Source organism: Eumetopias jubatus, unplaced genomic scaffold (assembly GCF_037043125.1).
Source record: "Eumetopias jubatus isolate StellerSeaLion01/CBP00866 unplaced genomic scaffold, mEumJub1_p1.0 scaffold_2, whole genome shotgun sequence".
Classification (NCBI taxonomy): Eukaryota; Metazoa; Chordata; class Mammalia; order Carnivora; family Otariidae; genus Eumetopias; species Eumetopias jubatus.
In genome coordinates, this window is record NW_028274808.1 from 91,945,475 (window position 1) to 91,971,500 (window position 26,026).

The window sequence follows — 26,026 nt, forward strand, 5'->3', positions numbered from 1 at the left end:
ATGCTCCAAGTCACAGAACGAGCAAGTCGTGAAGCTGGAGTAGAACATAGGCCACCAGACTCCTGTAAGAAAACTTTTCTACCAAAGACTGCTGGCGTCCTGATGCTCATGCAGAGAAAACCACTAAACCTGCTGAAAGTGAACGTTAGTTCCACTTTGGTATTAACCATTGACACCCACCTTGTGATTTGCCCATTCCAGGAGATTATTTCTAGTTAAAGCTAATAGCGACTGTGGAGTAACATATAGCGATCTTTAGGATAGAACATCTCTGCACCAGACTCTACAAGACTCAAAATGCCAATCTGAAAAGTATTAGTACCTACAGGACAATTGCACAAACACACGTACATACACATCGTTCATTTGTGAAGCAGAAGGTTATACAGACAAGAAATGCATTTTCCTCTTTGATGAAATAAATAAAGAAGCTGTATGATTGCACAAATAAATTGCCAGGAATAGACCAGAAGTGGAAGAAAAATAAATCAGGAGTAAAAATAACTAGCTAGAAAAAGACATTAACTGTATGCAAGAAAGGACTCAACTGTTGTTCCTCACATTCAGTGTTTCATCTCAAAAAGATGAATGAGATCTCAAAAGAGATCTCATCTCTTTTCCCTTTGTTTCCTTTTTTTCCTACCTTTAAGAAGAATTATATTAGGACTCCTTTCTTACTCTTTGCTTTTCCCATCACCTTTGAAAGTTTTGATTTGTTTTCTCTTGTTGTCAAAAGTACCTCAGGTTTTCTTTGCGTTATTCTCCAATTTCTCAGAATTGGATTCTTCATGTCCCTGAATCTTGTACTGATCTACTTCCTTTTACCACCAGCCTCCTTCCTTAAACTATAAAAGAGGGAACGAGAGAGCCTGAGAGAATCGATGCAAGTTATCCCTTGTACAACTAGGAAATTCTAATACCACCGTATGCAGACTCATGCTGTAACAAAAGCTTTAATCATGAGTAATAAATGATGAGACAAGGTGGTTCTATCCCCAACAGGAAAACTCTCAAGTTAGAAAAATAGTAATAAAACTGAGCAGCCTCATAGACGGTAGATTTATGCTTTATAGCTGCTAAAGCCCCACACTTAACCAGCCGGTGGGGCAGAATCATTCCCATGGATCATAAATCACTGGCTTTTCTACAGTACTTGGTGTTCACTTTCATGTTACTACTAAGACAAATGCTATCTTGTAGTTCAAGGAAATTTGCATTATGTGGTAGAATTATATGAATTGCCAATCCGGTTCTCCTGAGTGCCTGCAGATTGTCATAAAATAACAAAAGCAATACTATATTATGGAATTGCTGCTCACAGCTCTACTCTTGATGGTGAGCCAAAGTACTGGAGAGCTTTAGAGTTAGGTCCTAAAAACACATTTGAGCAAGATACGGCCATTTGAAAAGCTTGTGTTCATTTTTCTACAGAAAAATTAAGCATAAAATCTATGGAAACAACATCAAGCACAACGTTTCCACCTAGTTCCCAGCAATTTGTAATAGCCAGGCCCACAGAAAAATCACTAAAGCTATAACAGACAATTGACTTTAGAAAATAAATTATTATCAAATCTCTTCTCAGTGGAAAAAAATGTAGAACTAAACCCTGTTCGTTATAGATATCAGCAACCCAAAATAAGTGTGGTAAAATGCTAAAAGTGAAAAACAGAAGCTCAAACTCCCTTGCAGTTTGCCACAACATTCTTTTAAGGACTGTCTTATAAGAATCAATCACTACCCCTGTGTTGCCCCAAGAACCTATTGTATAATTAATATGGTTCCACATAAGACACTAGCATTTTTGTTCTGACGCATGTAAGCAGATCATTTTACATAAAATATAATAGTATGAAATAAATTAAAACTATCAGTAGTTATTTAAAAATATTGCTAATAAATAGACACTATATTTTCATTAGAGTTAGGAATAATGGGATAAGGCTGAAACTATTGAGAAATAGAAGAAACTATAGACCATTTAGATTTAAAGTGGACTTACATAAAATTTTAATAGATTTTAATATTCAGAAAGAATTATGTAGAAAACAGTATGTTGGATACCTCTAAAACTGAGGGGAAAAAAATCTCATTGTCATAGAGTCTTTGACTGATATTTACAATTTCAATCATTTGAAAATAGATTTGAAGCATTGTTTGACTGATCAAGTACTTTAAGAAAAGCACATTAAGGCAAAATATAAAAGAGATTCATGTCTTCCAAGGTAAGATGATGCCTAGGCATACATATGTTCACTCCTTTCTCCCAAAATTTCACTGGAAGTGGAGCAGCATAATCAAAATGGAGTAGAGATAGCCCTGATATAACCACAATAACCCTGAGGTAAGAGTATCTGTAGGTGTTGCGAATGGTGTGACAAAGGAGCCTGTGACAGGGGAGGAGAGGAGAAGATTATGGTTCTCAACACTGAAAGGCCTTCCCTGAGCAGCTTCAGAAAGTCTCCAAACTTGGATGGTGCACGTCCAGAGAGTGGGGATGAGACATAGGACAGTAACCAAAGTAATCACATTTGGAACAACCGGGCCAAATATCCGATATCACCATCAGCACCACACATTCTGAGAGAAGAGCAGAAGCGTTGCTGTCTCCTAAAGTAAAAAGAAATTTTGCATTCTAAAAAGTTGTCAGAGTCTGGCTAACATTCCTAGTGAGAGCGTTAGAGCAAGATGTAAAACTTCTCTGAGCATAGTACATGTGTTGACTAACAGGAACTTGTGCACTAAAGTGAATCCTGTCTGCTGAAACCCCTGACTTATGTATAGAGGACTCACATCCCATTCAGAGGAATCTGGAAGAGAAGTGAACCTACCCAAAAGAGAAGAAATGCCTCCCAACTATCTATACTAACCCATCTTCTCATTCTCTCACAAATACAAACCAACAACCAAGGATCATAAAACAACTGAAGAAAGAAAAGGAATAAAAATACAAAATTTAGAACCAAAATTAACCATGGATGAAACAATGATAATTCAGGGAATAATAATGATTGAAGAAAATTCTGCTCAAGATTTTCAGGTTAGAGAAAATAGTGCATCCAAAACATAAGGAAGGACAGCTACCAAAAAAAAAAAAAAGAATATTCAAAAGACAAGATAAAAATTTTGGTAACTAAAATATAATGAAAGCAAAAATAATAAAAATAAAACACCAAAGAAGGCTCCAAGGTCAGAAAGCCAAAAGACAAAGGTATCAAAGGAATGAAAGAAAACGTAAGAGAAAGGAGTTTAAGTGCAAAAAGCAAAATATGGTCTCCCAGAAAGTAAATAAATAGAAATAAAAGGAATATATAGAATGGGAAGAAGTGCTCATAAATATAATAGGAGAAAATGCCCAAGCCTGAAAATAAAAAAAAATTTTGACCAAAACCACATTCCAATTGCCCAGCAGAGAAAAACAAAAAAAGCAAAAGAGCAAAGAGTACATATAAATGAAATGTGTTCCTTTCATTTAGCCATAGGACTCCCAGGAAAGCATCTAAAAATAATAATAATGGGTACATGATACAGTGTATGATAACTTTTGTGACAAATGAAAGGAAAATGTTTCTTGTATCAGTAAAAAAGGCAGAAAAGGATTTGTTCAATAAATATTTAAGTGCCTTCCATGTTAGGCATCATTTTAAATGCTAGAGCTATCCCTGCAGATTAAAGACAAATATCAGTTTCTTCATGACACCTTGACACTTGTATTCTAAGTGAAGAAAAAGGAACATGAACAAAAAAATAAAATAAGTAAATATATAACAAAAATAAATAAGTAATTCAAGGTAATAAATGAAATAAAATCTGCAGAGAAGGTAATAAATGAAAATAAATCTGCATAGGATAAGGATTGATGAGGGTACAGTAATTAGGGATGAGCAGAGTTTATAATTTCAGAATTGAAAAACTTAGGAAAAAAATCTGCAGAGCAAAATCACTGCTCCAAGTATGAAGCAAGTTAAACTTGGCAGGATGTTGGATTGTCATAGGTCCAAAGTTGACCTCCCGATCAACAAATGTGAATTTATAAAGCAGAAAAATATAGAAGTAATTCCAAGAGGAAAAAAAATGTTTTTTTCTGGTGTCAGTGATATTACTGTATGATATTGGAAAACCAGAGTTCCCTTATCTATAAAGGAGGATTTAGATTTCACTATATCAAATGTGATCCATCTAAAAATTCTGTGATAGTGCTAAAAACTCAAGTTTAAAAAGCCCTTAAGTTAAACCAGATAAATGCATTTAAAATATGGATGTATATACACATGTTCATTAAAACACCATTTTTAATTACAAAATAACTTGAAAAAATACTCCCATTATAGTGGATTGCTTAAATAACAATGTTACTTCCAGTTAATGACATATTTTAAGCAGTCTTACAAAGAATAAGGAGCATTCCATGTTACATTTTTAAATAAAACTAAAATCAAGTTAAAATGTAATATAAGTGATTAACATAACATATTAATAAAAAAATAAAATGTAATAAAATACTGTCTTATACTGGAAATACTGAAAACTATTAATAGTAGTTCAAGAGAAGGTTATATACGGCTTAAGTTTTGCATGGCTTATTTATTTTTCTTTACCACGTGCAATTGTTAATTTTAAGACATTTCTAAATAATCAAAAAAAGGAAATTATGTGTACTAAAATAAAAGGCATCCAAGGCACCTTAAATTTTTTTAAAAAGTTTCATATGACAGTATGATTTCCATAGTAGGAAATGACAAAGGAAAACCATGCAGTTTATACACACACAAACAGAAACATATTTAAAGATATGTAAAGATATTGGTAGTATACATACAAAACTGTTGGTTGCAAAGAAAGTCCTCTGAAGAGGACTTTTGAATCAGGATTAGGGAAAAGAGAAAGACATATGAAAAAGAATATTAGCTTTTTATCTTATTTCTGTACTTTTAACTGTTATTTAATGAAAGCATATTATTTCTTTTTTTTAAGATTTTATTTATTTATGTGAGAGAGAGAGAGCACATGAGGGGGGGAGGGTGAGAGGGAGAAGCAGACTCCCCGCCGAGCAGGGAGCCCGATGCGGGACTCGATCCCGGGACTCCAGGATCATGACCTGAGCCAAAGGCAGTCGCTTAACCAACTAAGCCACCCAGGCGCCCAGAAAGCATATTATTTCTATGAAATTATAGTAAGTGGAGAATATATATGTATGCTTATACATGTATGAGCAATTAGAATACACACACACATGTATATCTAAGTATATAGAGATATATCTGACATTTTAGGAACATTTAACTCTGTATTAAGCAGTTGGCATATTGAAATTTTACTACTTAATTTATAGTAAATCTGTGTTTGATCAATTTATGAGGAGGATATATTACACAACAAATACTTTAACAGAAATATCTATGGGTAATATAAATATAGTTAGCCATCTCCAAATAAGTCATGTAAAAGTATTTGGACACCTAACTTTGTTAAAATAATTATTTTATATCTTAGTACTGATCTGTTCAGCCTAAAATGTTATCTCTAGGATACAAGGACAGAAGCTGAGAATCAACTGAAATTTTCAAAAAATGAAGTATATATGCAAAAATATTTGAGAGATAAAAAGGTACTGAGTCCATTAGTCTCCAAAACTGAAGTCACATATTGAGAAAGGCAGTCACTGTGCCAAGTAATGACCTTCCTCCCTTCCCAATGCTAAATGATGATGAAATACATTTTTCGTTATTTGGGTCACTGTATTTTGGACCCCTTTCACAGAGTAGATAAGTTGGCATTTTCATTAATAATTCCCTAAACAAAGGCATACTTTTCAGTGTTATCTAAAAAGAGGAGAGGGACGGGATATGCTCTGAACTAAGGCCTAAATTTGCATTAATCAGAAATAAAGAGGTATTTTGGAGTCAATCAGAGAAAGACATGTATCATATGACCTCACTGATATGAGGAATTCTTAATCTCAGGAAACAAACTGAGTGTTGCTGGAGTGGTGGGGGGTGGGAGGGATGGGGTGGCTGGGTGATGGACATTGGGGAGGGTATGTGCTATGGTGAGCGCTGTGAATTGTGTAAGACTGATGAATCACAGACCTGTACCTCTGACACAAAAAATACATTACATGTTTAAAAAAAAAAAAGAAGAAGAAGAAGATGATAGCAGGAAGGGAAAACTGAAGGGGGGAAATCGGAGGGGGAGATGAACCATGAAAGACTATGGACTCTGAGAAACAACCTGAGGGTTCTAGAGGGGAGGGGGGTGGGGGGATGGGTTAGCCTGGTGATGGGTATTAAAGAGGGCACATTCTGCGTGGAGCACTGGGTGTTATGCACAAACAATGAACCATGGAACACTACATCAAAAACTAATGATATAATGTATGGTGATTAACATAACATAATAAAAAAACTAAAAATAAAAAAGAAATAAAGAAGTATTTTATGCTAAGATTTTAACTTTCTTTTTGAAAAGCAATGTATGTATCAACTGAAAAGTTGAATTTCTCCTTGTTCTTGGTTTCAATAAATTCTTTAAAAACATTTACCCAAACTTAATGCCATTCATTTATGTCAAACTCATTGCTTTTGAAATCCAGAAAGCACAACTCTGACACAATAAACTTGAAAAATTAGCTACTGGCCATGCATGGGCTCCAAAGAATTGCATATTTTTCTCAGATTCTTTAGTAATGATATTTAAAAGTAATACAATTTATTAATCTTTTATACGCAATTTCAGTGCACTTCCTTGTTCACTTTAATGACATATGACATTAGCCAAAATTGTGAAATTTTATTAAAGTTCTTCATGATGTATACAGATTCAAATAAATCTTCTTATAACAGAAATAGGAATCACTTTAAATTGGTTGGTTCGGCTCAGGTCATGATCCCAGGGTCCTGGGATTGAACCCCACATCGGGCTCCCTGCTCTGCGGGAAGCCTGCTTCTCCCTCTCCCACTCTCCCTGCTTGTGTTCCCTCTCTCACTGTGCCTCTCTCTGTCAAATAAATAAAAATCTTTAAAAAAATAAAAATAAAAAAATAAAATAAATTGGGTAATGGTAGTAAAATGTTCCATTTAAAAATGTTCAATTGGGGCGCCTCTGTGGCTCAGTTGGTTAAGGGACTGCCTTTCGCATCAGATCATGCATGATCCTGGAGTCCCGGCACTGAGTCCCACATGGGATTCCCTGCTCGGCGGGCAGTCAGCTTCTCCCTCTGACCCTCCCCCCTCTCATGCTCCCTCTCTCATTCTCTCTGTCTCTCAAATAAATCTTTAAAAAAATTAAAATGTTCAGTTGATGATTAACGTACCATTCCATTCTCTGAGATTCGTTTTGCATTTTCTAACTTCTGTTTCTGAGCAAAAATTGAATGACAAAATTATCTGACATACATATTTTTGCTAAAAAATTTTTCCTGTGTAAACTTTAGGCCAAATGTCTACAGATACATGCTAGAAAAATTGGTAACTTGTAAATGCAAACTAAAATACAGTCTATACAATCAAAACAATTAGTGCCAATGGATGACCAACCGAATAAGACAATCAAAAAGTGGTATGTCTTCAGACACCTGACCCTGCAGTGATAGGTGGTGGGGATAAGCTAAGAAGATCCCATCTCTGTACTGCCCACAGGCAACTTGCACTTGCCAGACACCATCATCTCTTACTTGAACCGATCCTCTTCAGTTTTGCCCACTTAAAGCTATAATAGCATTTCTACTTACCAAGGAAAATGATTCTTGTGAAACAGAATCCAATCTTTTTAAAACCTAAAGCCCAAATCCTCCTAAGACTTCCCATTGCAACCCAAATAAGATCTTATCTCCTTAGGCCAGTCCAAAATTTCCCATTCAATAATGCCCTGCCACTCCCAGACCACTGTTTCTCATTCTCCCAAACATGCCAACCTCATTCTTTTTAGAGATCTTCTTATTATTTGCTGATCTGATCTGTTCTAGATTTCACATTACAATCCCCTTTCTAGGGGCGCCTGGGTGGCTCAGTCGTTAAGCATCTGCCTTTGGCTCAGGTCATGATCCCAGGGCCCTGGGATCGAGCCCTGCATCGGGCTCCCTGCTCAGCAGGAAGCCTGCTTCTCCCTCTCCCACTGCCCCTGCTTGTGTTCCCTCTCTCGCTGTGTCTCTCTCTCTCAAATAAATAAATAAAATCTTAAAAAAATAAAAAAATCCCCTTTCTATATATATAAATATATATATATATATAATTTAATTCCAATGTCATTCACAGTGTTGACAGTCTTATATCAAGCAATTCCAGCTACACCATCCCCAACACTATCTTTCTCTATTACATTATGGGTTTTATCTATTAATTTAATACTTATATGTATCTGAATTATCTGATTACTTTTCTATGATTATTGTCCATCTGCTTTCTCTAAGGAAGGGGTCTCCCTTATGATCACTGACACAATTCACTGAAGGGAAGAAAGTAGGCACACATATTTGTGAGCCGGATGACTGATGAATGTCATCTCTGGTTTCTCTGTATCTCCATCTGGAACTCCTATTAGACCAATAAATACTGGAACTGATGAATATTTCTACTCTTCCTTTTAACTTGTCATTTCTACTTCTTATCTATCTGTCTCTAACTCTATGTGCTAGGAAAATTTCTTGACTATCTTTCAACTAACAAATTTGACCTTAGTTAGGGTCTTCTTCCCTATTTAACTTAATAATATATTTTGTTAAGGGGAGGAAGACTAAATTTAGTTTTAAAATAACAGGCATGGTAGACTACAGATATTCTTTTCTAGCTTATCCAGCTAATAAGCACTCGTGAGGAGTCAGGAACTCTCTGTGGTCTCTTGTCGTACCTTACAGCAGACCACCTGCGCTGCCATATGTCCTAGCAGCAGAAAGGCTGCCAAGGAATGATTTGGCTGGCCGACCCTCCTGTTCTTACCTTGATCTTTCCTTCATTCTCCTGATCCTCTTTCTCTACTTCCATGCCACACCACCCACTTACATTGATCCTGGCGACTGAAGTTTACACATGAACTAGGATTTCTCGGCTCTTGACCTCAGCTCTACTTTGGATATCTTTTTTTTATCCCCTTGACTTGGGACTTTTTAGAAAACTCTTAGATAAACTGGCTAAAGAAACGCCTACTCTTCCTATTTGTCCATATTGTCAACTCCTATCCAGATACGGTTGAAGATGCAAAGACAACACTGTCGACGTGCCCTCAAAGAGCTTGCTGTGTAGTGGGGATGTGAGCCCCGTGCCTGACCATCATTGCAAAGTCAAGAGAGTTCTGTGTGACAGGGGAGGTAGAGGTAAAGGGCTATAAGAAAACGCAAAACCAACTCATATTAATCCCCTTCAGAACAGATTTGGTTATGAATAAATTTAAAAATAAAAGAACAGGCATTATTTCTTTTTCACAGCATCCATTCCTGTTTGATAGATACCATTTTGACTATTTAAATCTTTATAAATTTTATAATAAGGTTATTACATTACTAATACAGAATTTTCTGTTTGCTTTATTAGTCCTATTTCTTTGGATACCAGATTCTGTTGCTGCATTTAGTGTCTCCCAAATGTTTGCTGATTATTTCGTCTAATGGTTGTATTGGTTTATTCAATTTTTTAGTATAATTATTATTAATCACTTAAATAAAGTTGCATGAAATAGATCAAAAGCAAACAGTTTAGAAGCTAAAGATTCAGACAGGCATATTTTGAGGAAGAGTTCCATATTTTTAGTAAAATAGTGAATAAATAGCCTCTTTATTACATGAGAAGAAATATAAAACAGAGTTTCGAAAAGTGCTCAGTTTAAAGGGGATCATTTGTGGCTGACCTAACTATTTCATATAATATGAATGATATGCTTGCTACATGAAGGCTGTGGAATCTGTGTTTGATAAGAAAAAAAAACTTTATAAAGCAGATCATCTGATCTATTCATTATGTTTTCGTCCATGAAATTAGCACATATAAAAGTAAATTTTTATTTATGATGTATTTTATTCCAAGAACATTGCATAGCAAAAACAAAAAAAATTAACTTGTCATGTTCCTCTATTATTTTACTTTACACTTCATTTGTTTCTGTTACATAGCCTTGTACTTTATTATTACTCATTGTTACTAACAGGCACATTTGATTTGGCTCCAATAGAAGTTTCTGTAATCTATTAAACTATGAAACTAATGACTGTAACATGTAACAGGTTTAATTACCTGTATTGATTCTAAAGTGTTTATCTCCTTGTTTGTTCCTTAAAAATAATCCAGTTAGCTCTATTTATAATTTATTGATGAGTTAATCGAGTTAATCTTGCAAAAGGAAATCTTTTAATGTCTACAGGTGACCTGTTTAATATCATTCATGTTACTTTGTACTTGCAATGCATATAACATTATTTCACATTTAAAGCAGTATTCAACTTTATTTCCTTCTGTTGATCTTCAGCATTCTTATTACAGTGAATAACGAAATATTAGCTGAGTATCTTATTAAAACTCTTTAGTATGTGTGTGACTATTTCTACAATAATCAGTTAAAGGATATTATCAATTATTCTCTCCATCTCTCTTTCTCTCTGTCATACACACACACACACACACACACACACACACACACACACACACACACACACCTGTAAAGGTATAAAGGTATGACTTTATTACTTTCCCATTCCTCAATGTATTTGGTTTAATCACCTGAATATTCCAGAAGGAAGTCTGATTAGATTCTACTAGACTTACTATCTTTAGTCATACACCTGAAAAAGCAGTTTGGTTTTACTTTGTAGATAGGGTGAATTTTATTTTATTTATTTTTTAATTTATTTATTTGAGAGGGAGAGAGGGAGAGATCATGAGCAGAGGGAAGGGTAGAAGGAGAAGCAGACTCTCTGGTGAGCAGAGAGCTCAATGCAGGACTCAATCCCAGGATCCCGGCATCATGACCTGAGCTGAAGGCAGATGCTTAACTGACTAAGCCACCCAGGTGCCTGATAGGGTGAATTTTATAACTAAAAAGTCTTTAGTTAATGAATTGACTGCTTGAAAGCTGATAATCTATGGTCCACCTAAAGTAGGTAAGCATCTTAATGTCATTCCCAAATTCACTTTAAAACCATACTTGTTTTTTCTTCCATCTTTTAGTTGATCTAACTCTACATAGTTATGCTTTAGATCAGTGGAATATAGGTAAACAGATTAAATTAATTCTCTAAACACACACACACACACACACACACACTTATATCCTTGCTTCTTCTGCTTCCCTCCATGTTCACTACTGATACCCTATTCCGAGTTGCCATCATGGCTTCTGGGTTTTTGCCATAGCCACAAACATCCTGAGTAGTCTCTCCATCTGTACTTGCTTACTTCTAGTACCAATAAAATTGTGTTCCTGCTTCACTCTCTTTACTGGGTCCTGCCACAACAGAGTATTCTCCACTGGAAAACTTGGCATCATCTCATCTTTTTAACCTCTTCAACTTTATCTAGTGTCATTCTTCCCCTCTTTCTCAATGTTTACATTGCAGCCCCACTGATCTTCCTCTTTTTTTCCAGGCTCTTTCTCTCTCTCTCTCTCTCTCTCTGCCTTCCCTCCTCAGCGATACTCACAGCTTTCATACATGTTCTTCCCTGATATTCCTTCTGGCTCCTCATTCCACCAACCCTTTCTCAAATTAAATGTTACCTCCTTGAAAATGCTTTTCTTGACTCCATATAAAATTAGACCTACCATTGTAATGTCTTATAACACTTTTAGTTTTGTTTCAGAGCAGATAATTTGTACTTTTGTAATCATGCATTTGTTAAAGATCATTTGTCTTTTTTTTTTTTAATTAATCTGCAAGCTTCCTGAAGTCAGGGGGCATGTATATTTAATAAAATCATTAACTATAGTGCCTGGCATAGATCTTCTCTCATATAGACACAATGAATATTTGAGTCTAAATGAACAAATTTTTCTCTTCAAAATGAAATAAGGATATAATATAAATATAAATATTTTTAAGGAGCCATATGTCTGTAGGGATTTGTATATATTTATATATATTTTAAGTACATATCGTATTTTAAAAGCCTTTCCATTAACTTTGAGTAAATATTCCAGTAATTCTGATACTGAGCCTGTGTTTCCAGAGATGCTTTTAAATATTTACCCAAAAACTTGAAATATGTATTCCTTTTATGGAGAAAGTAATACTGTACTTTTTATGCCTTGAATCTAAGTGAAGTTAGGCAATTGGCCCTGGTTTGAATAGAATACACTGGAAAAAAAATGCATTTCATTGTTTTCCAAGTTTTCCTTATATGGAGATATAATTTTAAACATCATTTTAAACAATGTTCAATGAAAAAACAGTGAGCAGGAAAAGGAAACCTTTTTTTCTTAAATAAGAATAAAGGAGTGGGGCGCCTGGGTGGCTCAGTTGTTAAGCATCTGCCTTCGGCTCAGGTCATGATCCCAAGGTCCTGGGATCGAGCCCCACATTGGGCTCCCTGCTCTGCGGGAAGCCTGCTTCTCCCTCTCCCGCTCCCCCTGCTTGTGTTCCCGCTCTCACTGTGTCTCTCTCTGTCAAAAAAAAAAAAGAAAAAAAAAGAAAAGAAAAAAGAATAAAGGAGTATATATTTTTCCTATAAATTTTGTCAAGAAAATAAAAATCCTTGGAAAATAATGCATATTTAATTTATCATCTTACCGGTCCCATATTTATTAAAAACAAGTGGAGTATAGTATGTCTTATTAATCTTTATTACTCATGTAAACACATTAAAGTTATGTATTATGATGAGACTCATCTCAAATTTTGTCAAAAAACAGTGTCCTTTTAGGTCTATTGTTTTATTGTCTAACCTGGGAAATCCAGAAATGTCTAATTCAGAATATTAGCGTTGTATCATTATTACCTAAATTGTTAGTAACCAGTAACTGGCAATTTGGCAAAGTTATCAAAAACCCCTGATTCCAAAGCTGATCAATAACTAAGTAATCCTAAATAAATTTCTTCACTCTGGGGCCTGTCAAAAACTGAGTTATTCATACACGGTCATGGAAAACCAACAGGCTTATAACACTCTCATTAGCATAATTACCTGACTCACTATACCTCAGACTCTTATTTAAAATAAGAGTTATAGATTCCCACCACTGCCCATTTCAGACTTTAGATGTTACTGTATGTGATCACTGAGTCTGAGACACTATACATGTCCGTAAAAATAAAATTCAATTAAAAATTTAAAAATACAATCTGCATAACATTCTTAAATTTACATATGCATTCTGAAGAGAAAGTAAAAAAAATATGTAAAACAAACATGACATTTTCTTGAGAGTAAATAACCTTTTTCATATAACCTGATAACTCCCCAGCATGTTCAGGGCTCAGCAAGTACTCCACTGATGTAGTTGATGGTATGAGTTATTTGTTTCTTGACTTTTAGTGTGTAATATGTTCACAATTCCTCATAGTATGCCAACACAGGAGATCTTTTAAAATCTGCTGCTCAAATTAGATTTGTCTTTGAGATAATTTTTGAACCAGTCTGTTATAAAGTATAAAAATGTAGTTTTAATATTTGTTTAGCTGTGAGTGCTGATTAGAGATGATAAATCATTCTTATCCATGATTAAAAAAAATCTGTGGTCAGAGTACTGAAGGAACAGGAGTGCTTAGAGATCACAGAATTATCTGGAAAGCGTAACCATATGCTTAAAATGAATATTCAAGGATTCTCTTAAGTCTATTATGTAAGACAATAGAATACTTTATCAATGTAATCCTTTACCAAGGTAGTGTTTATATATAATAAAACATATGTACAGCAATAAACCAAATGTTTTTCTTTTAATTTTTCAGAATATGCTAATTTTTTAACAAAAATGTAAAGAATTTCAGGGATGCTTTTGTCCAAAAATATGAATAAAAACTCAAGAAAAGAAGTTATTTAATCAGCAGCTGGTAAGAATTTTATTTTTATTTTTCTAGGAAATATTCATACTTAAATGAGCAGAACATTATCATACAAAATGTATTATCTAGCAATTTTGTATGACAACATTAATTTCCCATGACTAGTTACTAATTTGTATTTTTTACCACAATTTAGGTATTTGATTTAATTTACATTATTTTTTCATATACTTTTAAATGAAGAGCACAGAATGCTAACAATTATAAGACAGTGGTGAATACATTTACTTTCATTTCGAATAGCTCCAAAGAACAACATATATCCCTAAAACTTTCGTATTACTAGTATTAAATTTTTGAAAATACTTGTTTCATTACTAAATATAAGAGAATAATATTGAGTTTACCATGCTTAAATAAATGTTGCAGTTCACAGTTTTGTGAAAACACCTTTCAATTCAGAGTTAAACACATTGGCAATAAAATATTAAGCATTCATATTTTGCATGAATAACAAGGGATCACCAAAATTGAAGTCCCTGTAATATTCTTGATTAATACTGACTTATACTCTTAGAAATGTCATCCCTAAATAATTCAAAATATTATTCAATACATTTTAATTTTCAGAAGTCTTTGAACTATTTCTCATCTTGGTCATTCATATTCATTCAGTTCACTGACTTTTTATGAGAACACACTATGTTTCAGGTACTGTCTGGGTGCTGGGGAAATTGGGGCAACAGAAGAGAATAAAAGCCCTCTTCACCAAAGAAGAGACAGAAAATTTGCAGATAAATAGATACACATATAAAGAAATACCAGTTACAACTTTAAAAAAATAAGTTAAAAGAATCAAAAGTGACTGGGTTTGCCATGTTAGATAGTATGTTCAGGAAAGGTGGTAATTGAGCTGAAACCAGTATGAAGAAGGCAGCAGACAAAGGAGACAGTAATTGCATAGGCCTAGATGTGGGGGTGTACTTGTTAGGTCCAGGAGACATAGAGGGAGTCTGTATGCAAAAAGCAAGGGAGTGAAGAGGGAGATTGGTAAGAAAGGAGAGGTCTAAGGTGAGCCAGAATTCAATTTACAGGATTTGTAGAACAGAATAAGGATTTTGAGTCCTATTCTAGATGGAAATGGAGAAGGATGGAAACCATTGAATGATAACATATTTCTATTTCCATTTAAAAAGTGAAGTTGGAGGGCACCTGGGTGGCTCAGTCAGGTGTCCAACTCTTGATTTCAGCACAGGTCATGATCTCAGGGCTGTGAGATTGAGCCCTGTGTCCGGCTCCAGGCTCAGTGCAGAGTCTGCTTGAGATTATCTTTCTCCCTCTCTCTCCATCCCTCCCCCTACTCCTGTCAAATAGGTAAATAAATCTTTAAAAGAGAAGAAAAAGAAAGTACAAAGTGAGTTGAGTAAACAGGAAGCCAGAAGATCAGATGATAGGTATTGAGGTATCCTGGCAAGAGACAATGGTGGTTTTTTTATTTGGTGCTAGTGGTGAAGGTGGCGCTAAAAATTTTGTTGAGATGTACTTTAAAAGTACAGTAACAGATCTAACTGGTGGATTGGGCATATGGTTAGAGAGAAGAAGAGGCATCAAGATTCTTTTTTCGGTCTGCTCTTTCAAAAATTTAATATTAAAAAATACTCTATTGTTTCCTTCAAGTATAAGAAATGGTGGAGTTTGATAAAGTACGTGGGAGAAAACAACTCATATATTTACAGTATTTGTATTTCTCATTATTTAACTTGCACATTCATCAAATATATTCTACTTGGGTCAAAAATTACTTCACCTGAAAGAAAGTGATGGGATAAAGTCTTCCAACAGAACACCAGTGCCTAGAAAAATTAGAAATCACTAGTTCTCATTCTCAGGAGATATCAACAGACATTTTTAGTTTGTGAAGCTTTTTCAGTCTTCCATACAAAAATAAATATAAAAGATGAAACAAGGCTTGAATAATTTCATTGGAAATTTCCACTATATTAAAATGTAAATATTTTTCTCATGTCAACATTTTTCTTTGGATGTTCATACAGGTTTATTCATTATTATAAACTGACAAAAATTTATGAAAATTCTCAGTTGATCTGGTCAAATCTAATTGCCTCCTGTCGCTAATTTGGCTGGCCCTATGCACAATTGGTCTTAATACTGCCAACTTCAATCATGGCGAGGAGAGAAAAAATATATTAAAGTTGCATACAGGGTGAGCTATTTTAATAAGAAGATGCTATCTCAGCTTTTTCACTTATTAATACCTTTGCATAATAGAATTTCTATCATGATTATTAAAAGTGATATTTTTTCCAGATGATCCCTTTCAAAATTTAAAATTATAAAAATAAGAGGGTTACCGATTAGTTCATGATTATGAAAGGTACTTTTCCAACTAAAGGAGCTCTCTAAAACTAACAAAGATTCAAATAAACTTGTAGCAGAAATTGACCAAGCAGGCACTCCCACGTACCATTTATTTGATTTATTTGGTCATGAAAATGGAAAGGTAGTCCTTGCTAAGCTTAATTGAATAACATAGATCAGAATATTATATCCTTGATACATTTATGATTTTCGTAGAGCCAACCAATTTTACATATAACTCCTCCACATGAAATATGATATAAGTAGCATCAGTGTGACTGTTTTAGGTCACAAATTTGAAATGTCTTTCCATTATATCATTTTGAAGTCATTTCTCTTTGTGTCTGTGTTTGATTGGGTGAAAGTCACATCAGAATGTTTGGCCATAAAACTAAACCTAACTCCACTAGTGTCTTTCAGAGTAGTGTCATCAATCTTTTAAAAGGTGAATATGACCTTATGATAATGTATCATGCAAAAGACAAGATTTTAAGCCTTACATGGTCTACTTCAGCAAGAAATGACTTATTAACTAGCACTGCAATTGAGATTATTCATCAGCATTCTTAATTCAAACAGGGACTAGTTTTTTTCCAAGTTAAAGGCTGGGAAAATTAACTATGGAGTCTAGTTGATAAAATAAAAACAACTTAGGATATAAAATACTATATATATATATATATATATGTATATATACATATGTATATATATATGTATATATACATATATATATATATATATATATATATATATATATATATATATAGCAGAAAGCAACCTTTTCCAAAGTTTTTAGTAATGGAAATTAAATTCATTTATAAAAACAACTCAATTTTAGTATCTTTCAGCTATTCAACAACAACAGCAAAACCAGAATTATTCTATTTATTTCAATGTAAATTATTCTGTTGCTTAATTTAGTAATGAGGGAAATGAAATATGAGCAGATTATATATACTGCATATTAGGAGAGAAATATCTATTATGCTCATACATGGCATACTTATAAATTTAGCAAATAATTATTTCAAATGCCAAATGAATATCACTTTTTATGCAAAACTCTTTTCTTACCAGATTATCTCCCAAGAATTTAAGGTTTATTTTTAGCTCAGATAGGACTCTCTGCCATCTAATCCACAGAATAAATCCCTTTCTGTCTTAATACTTTACTTTTATTACAAATGAAGCATGTATGCTACCCTAGTAGCTCTCTGTTCATATGTTAAGATATAATATTTCCCATATTCCTATTGTTGATGTTGTGGATTTTAGTTTCCATTATATTACAATGACAAATCAAACTGGCTACTATTTATATTCAGTAAGGGCCATAAGATTTTTTTTTTAAAGTGGAATTTAAGTTTTACAGAAGGAGGTGGTGTCAGCAACATATGAAGAATTTAATTTCTTTTGATCTAAATATGCCTCCAATCCACTTAAACATCACTTTTCTTCTTCTCCTGTTTGGATTTGCCCTTAATAAAACATCCAAACATCTATGGATTTTCGATAGAAGAAAACTCAGACAAGCATTACAAGGGAATACATAAAACTTTTCCTCGAGCACAAAAGTTTGAAATATTTTTTATCAGTATTCTTACATAATTCTTTATAGTAAAAATTCCAAAATGTACTTAGGAATGCAAAAAATAGCTAAGATTTTATTATTCTCATTGATTTTTATTTCTTCAATTATTTCAATAGTAATCTTTTTTTCTATGAAACTGATGATGAAAGTATATATAATTTTTTGAACATTTTTCCCTCTACCAAGTTTCAGTGTAGAATGTTGCTGTGGAAAAAGAAGTCTTTAGCTTTGATATTTGCTTGATGTACTGAATTACCGCAAGGAAGTAATATTCCAAAACATTACCTATTGTGTTATTTCTTTAGATGTAAGACAAAAGTTAATGTTACTATTGAAGAATATACATTCTTCATTTAAAAACTAAGCACAAACTTAATAAAATCAAGTATTCTAAGATGTTAACATTTGCTGATATTAATCATCTACATTTATTCACATGATGATAATTCTCAAGTTAACCCTAAGAAAAATAACAAAACTAAAGTAAATATATCCAACTTTATAAGCTTGATCAATTTTTATCATATTTTCTTTGATTTGGTCTTTTTTCCACCCTCATTTTAACATTTAACTTGCCAACTAATGTGTATATTTGCATAAACCTATACTTAACATTTATTCTATAGGCCCCTAGACAAAAATCTAGGTTAGCTTAAAAGGTCAAAAATGTAAGATTTGTAAATGTTACAATAGTAATCCTGATAGTTCACAGGGATGATATATTAGACATCAGACATTGTGCTTTAGGCAGGGAATGTCCCCTCCCTGAAAGTAATAAAATCAGTGTCTAACTGCTTTGATAATGAGAACATAAACCACTAAATATTTTTTGCGATTTCAAGACAACCTTATCTTTCTCTTAAAATCATTCTTAGTTTCACATCGATGTTTTCTCTTAGAGGAAACTATTTTTCTGTTTCCTCTCTATGAGAGCATTTGTGTATGCTTTAAGTAATTTTAAATAAGGCACCCTCTTAAAAAGTGATAATTTATACTACATTAAGACGAAAAGTGATTTTTTTTCATATAGAAGCATGGAGTTAAACCAATGTCAAACTTCCTGTATCTATGATTTTTAAAGAGTTCGGTTTAGCTTTGTTTTAGATATTTGCTTCTGAAATTTTACTTTTGATCCATGTTTTAGCTTCTATATTATTAATTTCTATACTACATTACATTTTAATATTGATTACCAACATATTCTGTTGATTTATTTTTCCAATTTCTGCTTCTGACAATGATAGATTTGAATTCTAATCTGAGTACAGCAGTTTTTCATAACAGGTAGGATTTTAACATTCTTCTCTAAGCAGTTTACAGAACAACAAGAATAAAACCAGTAAGACAGAAACTTTAAACACTCCCAAGTAACTTGACTTAGCTGATATTTATAGAACACTGTATCTAACAAGAGCATAATAATTACTCTTTCAAGAGCAAATGTTATACTACCAATATAGGTCATGTGGGGGCCATGTATCTGGTTTTGATAAATTTTAAAAGTTAAATAACTTATCCTGCTCCCTCTTCCTTTATCTTTCATGACCATTCCCCTCAATAAAACTTTCACATAGTTATTCCCATTCAGCATAGGTAATACCTTCGGTCCTGCAAGAAAATGAGAGGTAAGATAGAAGTTTGGGACTCGGCTTTCTCTCTGGCTGGCTGGCAAAGAAGACCCATACAGAAAAGTATATGTGGTACTGAGAGTTCCCGGCACTGATGGCCTGATAATGAAGATTTCACAGCTTCTAACTTGGAGAAATGTACTGGTGGAAGGGAATGCCCTCACTGATGCAGTGATTCAGACATTTAAAAGATACAGGAAACCAACTCTTAGCTTCAGCTCAGGTCATGATCTCAGGGTGGTGAGATGGGGCCCCGCACCAGGCTCCACATTCAGCACAGAGTCCGCTTCAGATTGCTTTTCTCTCACCCTCTGCTCCTCCCCCCTGCTCTCACTCCCTCTCTCTAAATAAATAAATAAAGTCTTTAAAAATAAATAAGTAAATATTTAATTAAAAAAAAATATATAAAATATATATAAACACATATATCTCCCAGGATGAGGAGAATGACAGAGATTAATGCTACCATTAAGAAGATAAAGGATACAGGGTTGCTGATCCCTACATGTTTACATTTAAAATTCCATGTGACCCATAGAACACTCAATGAATTTTAGAGAATACCGTAGACTACAACAAACTCAACCAAACTGTGGCCCTAACTGCAGCTCCTCTACTAGAAGCTGCACTGTTGCTAGAGCAGATTAATAAGGCCCCAGGACATTATATGTGTTGCTCATTTGTCCAATGTGTTTGTACTTTTCTATTCATATGAGAAAACAAGACCAGAAATAATTAGCATTAGAACTAACAATAATATTACTTATAGTTTTACCCCATATGGGCCAGACTGGCTGGTCTGGGGTCTGGAAGGAACAGGGTAAGAATGAAGACAAGGGGGTTGGGGCTAAAGGCATGTGAACAGACACACATTTATACCTACCAGAAATTATCCACCATGGCAGGGGCACTAACCAACCAAAATGACTTGAACAACTGACCCTGGTCTTGCTTTGTTATTAGTCACCATGGGACAATACAACGGGCACATAGTCTTGCCACCATGGCAAAGATGGAAGCTACATATGAACTGATCAGCTTATCACTTACCAAGGTTTGCCTGTCTAACTTACCTATCATCTACCTATCCAGCTACTGCTGCCTCAAAATGTCCAACTTGCCAGTGACAGAGACCTGCACTGAGTCCTGGGACATGGGGTTTTATTCCTCAAGGAGACCAACAAGCCCATTGGTGGCAAACTGACTATATTGGGATCCTTTCATCCTATAAGGCTCAGTGTTTTTTTCTTTCCTCACAGGCAAAGATACCTCGTCTGGAGATGGGTTTTCTAATCCGTCTGCAGAACCTCAGCAAGTACTGACATACTGGTGTTTACAAAAGACCTGATCCACAGGTATGAAATTGCATATAATATAGCATCCAGCAAGGACCAAATTCATATAAGGAGGTGTGGAAGTGGTTCCATGACCATGCGCTCTACAGAACAATCACCTCACTGAGCACTGGAATAGCCTAGTGAAGGCACAGCTAAAGCAACAATTTAGAAGCAATGCTCTGAGAGAATGTATATTATTCTTCAAGATGCAGTATATACATTAAATCGGAGACCTCTATATGGAGCTGTTTCCCCCATAGGAAGAATACATGAGATCAGGTACTAATCAGTGGAAACAAGAGTGGCCCCAGATGCCATCACTCCTCATGACCCACTGAGGACTTTTTGCTTCTTGACCTAAAACTCTGGGGGTTAGCGATTTTAGTCCACAAAGCAGTCACCCTCTTTCTAGAGAATACTGCGATGATTTCTTTGGACTGAAAGATACCACCACTGCAGGAAAGTTTGGACTTCTAGTTTTCCAGGAACAGCAGGTGAGAAAAGAATTACTATCTTAGAAAGAGTAATTTGTCCTGATCAACAGAAGGAGGTTGCACTGGCTTTGCAAATGGAAACTAAGAGAAATATAAAACACAAGTTATCTACCTGGATGCTTCTTGGTTTTCCCTTGCCTGTTTATAAAGGTAAATGAACATGCACAGTAACCTGGACCAAGAAGGCAATATGATGACAAGGGGGAACAGGAATCAGAGTCATGCCACCTAGGGAGCCACAAAGACTTGCCAACATATAGATGAGGATGAAGGGAGATCAGAATGCAGTAGGAATTAAAAAATGAGGTATCAGCTATGGCCCCAAGACCAACTTGGTATAGGTGCTATAATTTATTCTACTAACTTCACTCTGCTCAGCTTCTTCTTGGGAAGAGAGACACAGGATCCATGGAAGAGCTGCATGAATATGTGTCTCTTCTTCATGCAAGCTATAGACTATGATACCCGTGGAAGTGTTCTGCTCAGATCCCTTTCAAAAGAAACTTCATGTGAAGAGTACCATTGATTGATGGTCTTAGCTCCACTAGTAGGTATTCACTCAGGCACCACTCAAAGACAAGGCACCAGGGATCAGTCCTGGCCCGTTCCCAACACAGGATTTCTCTAATGTGGAAATCCATTGCTACGGTCAAAACTTTCTCTTTCTCTTTCTTTCTTTTCTTTTCTTTCTTTCTTTCTTTTCTTTCTTTCTTTCTTTTCTTTTTCTTTCTTTCTTTCTTTCTTTCTTTCTTTCTTTCTTTCTTTCTTTCTTTCTTTCTTTCTTTCTTTCTTTCTTTCTTTCTTTCATTTTCTTTATTTATTTGAGAGAGAGAGAGAGGTGGAAGGGTCAGAGAGAGAGGCAGACTGCCCGCCGAGCTAGGATCCCGATGTGGGACTGGATCCTGGGACATCAGGATCATGACTTGAGCCAAAGGCAGTCACTGAACCAACAGAGCCACCCAGGTGCCCTGGTCAAAACTTCCTCAGAACTGTGCTGTGTCCGAGGGTCTTCCCCACCCAATTCTTCCTTTTTTTTTTTTTCCCCTTTTTTCATAGCTGTCAAATTTACAATGTGGTCTGGAGGTTTTCCCAGTTGATTTCGGTCCCCTCCTCCCCTTTTATCTTTTGCAGGCATCTCCTTAGTAAATCCTTTGAGCAACAAATCCCATCTTGGTGTTTGCTTTTAGGAGGACCCAAACTGATACAATTCATATAATTACTTTGCCTCTGGCCAAACTGTTTGAGAAAATACAGGATACAAATGACCGATATCAGAAATGAAAGTGGACATCACTGCAGATCATAAAGACTTCAAAAGTTTAATAATGGAATATTATGTGTGTTTTCCCAAGGAAGAAGGAAGTTTACCAATTATAAAAAATTGATCTGACTTTTGAGTAAGGCAATCTTGCAGGTGGCATAGGTACAGTAGTAATTCTTAGCACAAAGGGATTAATGAACTGGATCTTAAGTAAAAATAACATAATTTTGCTATTTCCATATGAACATATTTGGAATTTTTTTTAAATAGGAAGTATGAAAATATAATATTTCAAAAATAATTTTTGAGAAGGGCTATGTCATTTTAATAAGTTTATCTTTTTTTAAGTTACTTCTAATGAAAAAGGAATCACTCAAAAATGTCAAAATCTCTGTTAACCCCGGGGCACCTGGGTGGCTCAGTCGTTAAGTGTCTGCCTTCAACTCAGGTCATGATCCCAGGGTCCTGGGATCGAGTCCCACATCCGGCTCCCTGCTCGGTGGGAGGCCTGCTTCTCCCTCTCCCACTCCCCCCTGCTGTGTTCCCTCTCTCGCTGTCTCTTTCTGTCAAATAAATAAAGAAAATCTTAAAAAAAAAAATCTCTGTTAACCCCATGTGACTTGTCATTATTCAAATCGTACTTGATTGCCTCAAAACTCTCCACTCTGGCATCATGGATGTAGAGTAAGCAAAATAAAATAATACTAGAAATTAAATAATATCGAACTGAATAACTGAATAACTGAGATCACCTCTTCAATTATGATTAGAAATAAAAATCTGACATTAAATTCCTTAGTAATCTTTCTAAAACCAGGATAAATAGGTTTGGCCAAGTTTCAATCAACTAGAGGATTTTTTTTTTCTTCCTAATATGGAAAAAGCATCTAGACAGATGATTTAATGAAATAATGTATCTTTTTATGAGTGCTAGAAAAGTGATTTGAGCAAGAATATGTCCATATTTGTAAGAATGTACATATATTTCCTTGATTAAGTAAAGCAAAATTGATGAAAAATTTCTTCAGGAAAATAGGGAAAGTGATCATGATCATGGTCAAATAGAGACTTGAATAGAAACATTTTTTGAAATATTTATAGAAGTTTAATTTTTGCAATTTTCAAGTCCTTCAAATTTTCTCCCTAGATTCTTCTTTGCTTAAGAATAAAAATAGCTTTTTAATTGTTAGATTTAAAAATGCATATTAGATTCTTGTGCTTTTAAAACATTACTATTTCTCCTCTCTTAGGTTCTTGCCCCAGGCAAAAACCAACGCCTAACACAAATACTGAAAAAGAAGAAGAAAAAAAGAAACCTCAAGAGACACACTAAGATATCTTAGGATTTGAACAATCAAAAAGGCAAAGGTCATATGGGTTATTTGAAAGCTCCTTTGAGGGAAAAATTGATCCATTCCTTTAATGTTCTCCACAACAAGGATTAATTCTCTTTGAGTACTTTAAATAATATAAGGGAAAACCCATTAAGGAGAGGAGACTCAATTCACTGCTCTGACCCCCTGATCTATATGAGAACTTTCAAAACCAATCCCAGACTAATATATTCTCTATTGATTTTGATTTTTATATTATCTTAAACCCAGAGAGAGTTTATTTCCTTCTAAAAATATAGTTTAAAATGATCAAAAAATACTGTATCCCCTAAGTTGCTACGAAGAAACTCTCCAAACACTAAAAAAAGTTCTCAGTAGATGCAGGAGGCAAACAGTAGGGGATAAGAGGAATATAAATTGAAATTGTATCAATTCATATGTCATAATTTATTCTCTTTCAAAATGAATATTAAACAAGTTAGACTTCACTCTAATGAAGTCATAAATAATAACAAAACATTCTGTTTTATTATTATATATAATATGTAACACATTAATATATAACATATATTGATATAGCACTTTGTAGATTGCAAATGGCTTTACAGAATTTAATCTACACAATGATGTGAGTAGGCTTTGCTATTATATTGCCTTTAATAGCTTGTGTAAGTAGTGAGTGGGCAAGCCGGGAGTGGGGAGGTCACCTTGGGGAGGTGGGATTGGGGCAGCATGTCAGGCTCCTTATGGCTCTATCTGTGGAATTGTCTCTAGACTCTGGTATTGGAGCCACCGTCAGCACCTGGCAGTGGCCAGCCTTGCAGTGGTGTGTTCTAGGTCAGTGGCTTCTAAGACTCCAGTTGGATTCATTTGAGAGGGCAACATGGAGAATTCAATGGCAAAGAATCTCATGCTATCCATTCATTATTTATGATGTGTTCCCTGATGCGTACAAAGAGGTAGTGTATTCCTCAGCAGACGAAGTGGAAAAAACTGACAGAATTATTACAGTGTTGCTTACCAGTATCAATGCAACAGAAAGTTATTCTGGAGCAAATAAAATTCTAAAAAAAGTGAAGAAAGGCTCACTATTAATAGATTCCAGTACTATTGATCCTGCAGTTTTAAAAGAATTGGCCAAAGAAGTTGAGAAAATGGGAGCAGTTTTCATGGATGCCCATTTCTGGTGGTATGGGAGCTGCTCCATCTGGGAACCTCACGTTTATGGTGGGAAGAGTCAAAGATAAATTTGCTGCTGCCCAAGAGTTGTTGGGGTGCATGTGCTTCAAAGTGGTGTACTGGGGAGCCATAGGGACCAGGTCAACTGCAAAGACCTGCAACAACATGCTGTTAACTACTAGGATGATTGGAACTGCTGAAGCTATGAATCTTGGAATCAGGTTAGGGCTTGACCCAAAACTGTTGGCTAAAATCCTAAATATGATCTCAGTATGGTGTTGGTCAAGTGACACTTACAACCCTGTACCTGGGGTGAGGGATGGAGTTCCATCTGCTAATAACTATTAGGGTAGATTTGGAGCAACACTCATGGCTAAGGATCTGGAGTTAGTGCAAGACTCTGCCACCATCAGAAAGAGCCCAGTCCTTCCGGAGAGTGAAGCCCATCAGGTCTACACGGTGATGTGTGCAAAGGGTTACCCAAAGAAAGACTTTTCCTGCGTCTACCAGTTTCTATGAGACCTTCTGAATTTACCCTTTGTCTGTGGACACTGATGAAAACCAAACTCTATCTTGGAGCATCCTTATAGCTCTCTCCCCAAGTAAATGGGTCAAAGGTCACCTGTCTGCTTGTGATTGTCTAGGTCCCAGTAAACTCTAGGGTTCTTCACCCATTTTTAATTGCTTATTTTTTTATCTATTTAGCAAACATGTATTATCTGATTTTATTTTTTTTCTTTGCAAGCCCCTGATGTACTCTGTTAACTAGCTGACTGACCTTTCTCAAAAGTTTGATCCCTGAGTATCTTCAACTACATCATTTCATACTTCAATCAGGCTTTTATTTACTCCACTTTACAAATAAAAACAAATATTTTTTTCAACAGGATGAAACCTATCTT

At 34.9% G+C, this 26,026-nt stretch overlaps 1 pseudogene; it reads left to right on the forward strand.

Moving 5' to 3' along the window:
• On the forward strand, positions 1-25,643 carry LOC114208184 (3-hydroxyisobutyrate dehydrogenase, mitochondrial pseudogene; annotated as a pseudogene).
• Positions 25,644-26,026: the final 383 nt, after the last annotated feature.